This window comes from Malurus melanocephalus, unplaced genomic scaffold (genome assembly GCF_030028575.1).
Source record: "Malurus melanocephalus ecotype Western Australia unplaced genomic scaffold, MMel_1.1 scaffold_1238, whole genome shotgun sequence".
NCBI lineage: Eukaryota > Metazoa > Chordata > Aves > Passeriformes > Maluridae > Malurus > Malurus melanocephalus.
Genome location: NW_026624470.1, coordinates 58,405 through 61,080, shown reverse-complemented (window position 1 = coordinate 61,080; position 2,676 = coordinate 58,405). Strand labels below are relative to the sequence as shown.

The window sequence follows — 2,676 nt, the reverse complement described above, 5'->3', positions numbered from 1 at the left end:
GGGGGTTGCGACCCCAAACCTGCCATAAATGCTGTGGGTGAGACCCTGAACCTCCAAAAAATGGGGTGGGTGAGATCCTGAACTTCCCAGAAACTGAGCAAGTGACACTCTGAATCTCCCAAAAAAAAACCAGCCCAGCTCCCGCAGTGACAGTGAGAGCACAGAGAGGTGCGTGAGAGCCCAAAACTCCCAAAAATTGAATGGGTGAGACCCTGAACCTCCCAAAAACACAGCCCGGCTCCCCCAGTGACAGCGAGGGCACAGAGGGGCGGGTGACACTTCGAACTTCCCAAAAAGGGGATGGGTGAGACCCTGAACCTGCAAAAAACACAGGCCAGCTCCCCAGTGGCAGCTGAGAGGGCACAAAGTGGTGGGTGAGATCCCGAACATCCCAAAAATGGGACGGGTGAGACCCTGAACATCCCAAAAATGAGGTGGGTGAGTCCCCGAACCTCCTAAAAACACAGCCCAGCTCCCCAAAAACACAGCCCAGCACCCCAAAAACACAGCCCGGCACCCCCAGTGGCTGCTGCGAGGGCACAGAGGGGCGGTGAGACCCTGAACATCCCAGAAATGGGGTGGGTGACACACTGAACCTCCTAAAACCAGAGCCTGGCTCCCCAAAAACACAGCTCGACCCCCCAAAAACACAGCCCGGCACCCCAGTGGCTGTTGAGAGGGCACAGAGGGGCGGGTGAGATCCAAAAACTCCCAAAAACGGGGTGGGTGACACCCTGAACCTCCCAAAAACACAGCCAGGCTCCCCAAAAACACAGCCCAGCACCCCCAGTGACAGAGAGTGCACAGAGGGGCGGGTGAGACCCCGAAACTCCCAAATATGGGGTGGGTGACACCCTGAACCTCCCAAAAAACAGACCCCAGCTCCCCCCGGGACAGCGAGTGCACAGAGGGGCGGTGTAACCCTGAACCTCCCAGAATGGGGTGCGTGACACCCTGAATATCCCAGAAATGGGGTGGGTGAGACCCTGAACATCCTAGAAATGGGGTGGGTGACACACTGAACCTCCTAAAAACAGAGCCTGGCTCCCCAAAAACACAGCTCGAACCCCCAAAAACACAGCCCGGCACCCCCAGTGACAGAGAGTGCACAGAGGGGCGGGTGAGACCCCAAACATCCCAAAAATGGGGTGGGTGACACCCTGAACCTCCTAAAAACGGGGCGGGTGAGACCCTGAACTTCCCAGAAACTGAGCAAGTGACACTCTGAATCTCCTAAAAAATCCAGCCCAGCTCCCGTAGTGACAGTGAGAGCACAGAGAGGTGCGTGAGAGCCCAAAACTCCCAAAAATGGAGTGGGTGACACCCTGAACCTCCCAAAAACACAGCCCGGCTCCCCCAGTGACAGCGAGGATACAGAGGGGTGGGTGAGACCCCGAACCTCCCAAAAATGGGGTGGGTGAGACCCCAAACCTCCCAAAAATGCGGTGGGTGAGACCATGAACCTCCAAAAACTGGGGTGGTTGACAGCTTGAATCTCCCAAAAATGGGGTGGGTGACACCCTGAACCTCCTAAAAATGGCCTGGGTGAGACCCTGAACCTCACAAAAACACAGCCTGGTCCCCAACCTGTCCCCCGCCTGTCCCCAGCCTGTCCCCCGCCTGTCCCCCGCCACTCTCAGGGGTTGCTCAGCACCTCCCGAGCGCAGCCCGCGGTTCCCGGGCCAACGGGGACAGCTCTGCTGCAGCCCGGTGACCTCCGGCAGCCCCGTGGCACGGCCGGAGCGGAGCAGGGAATGTCCAGCCGCTGTTCTGGGGATCCCTGAGCACCCAGGGGTGCTCCCTGCACCCCACAATCCCATCACGATCCCCCCAGAGCCRTTCCCTGCTGTCCCCACCATTCCCCTTCCCACGGGACGATCCCGCTCCCGGCACACACCCGCGGCTCCGTGGAGCCTCCCAGCCCGCAGGGAATCGCWCTTTTTGTTATTTTTTTTGTTTTATTTTCCTGCTGAGAACACGGAGGGAAGCGATCGCAGCCCTCCCGTCTCCTCCCGCCGCAGCCCGGCGCTGTTTACACCGCGGCCAGCCGGGGGAGAAAGCCAGGAAATCCTAAGTGACAGCTCATTCCCTTGTTTTCTGCCTGTCTGGGAGCAAGTGCGAGCTCCAGCTCCGAATTTCCTGCCTTTTGTTGGCTCGTGGCAGGATTTAAATGTATGGAGAAWTCCCTGCCCCCGCCCCGAGAGCCTCAATTCGTTTATGGGGCCCGCATTGTTCTGGGAACAATGGGAATAGGAACAGGGAGTTCGGTCCCATGGAAGAAAAACGCGTTTGCTTGATGGTTCTAATCCTTCCGGAGGTCAGGACCAGATTTTTTTTTCTTCTGAAATGCAGATTTGGCAAAAATATTCGCCCTCCGCAGAGGGCCTGGGTGTGCAGATAACAAACCCAGCCCCGAGGAGCCTGCGCAGGACACGATCCCAGTTTGGGACACGATCCCAGTTTGGGACACGATCCCAGTTTGGGACACGATCCCAGTTTGGGATTCCCCGATTCCCAGTCCCACTGGGGTGGGTCCCTGCTCTCCACACCCTCATCCTTAAATCCAGCAGGTCCTTTGTGGCTTTAACCAGGTTGGGACATTTTTAGGATGTCCCTGACCGTTCCTCCCTCCTGGGCAGGCAGATTTTGCAGCCACATTTGCTCCCAAAATTCCTT

The 2,676-nt window shown here is 57.8% G+C and overlaps 1 protein-coding gene across 1 annotated transcript in view; it reads right to left on the bottom strand.

Moving 5' to 3' along the window:
- The window catches only part of MFSD4A (major facilitator superfamily domain containing 4A), a gene marked incomplete at its 3' end in the record, with an annotated part of 18,879 nt that overhangs the window by 5,475 nt on the left and 10,728 nt on the right, over positions 1–2,676 (bottom strand). The gene's annotated exons all lie outside the window — the stretch shown is intronic.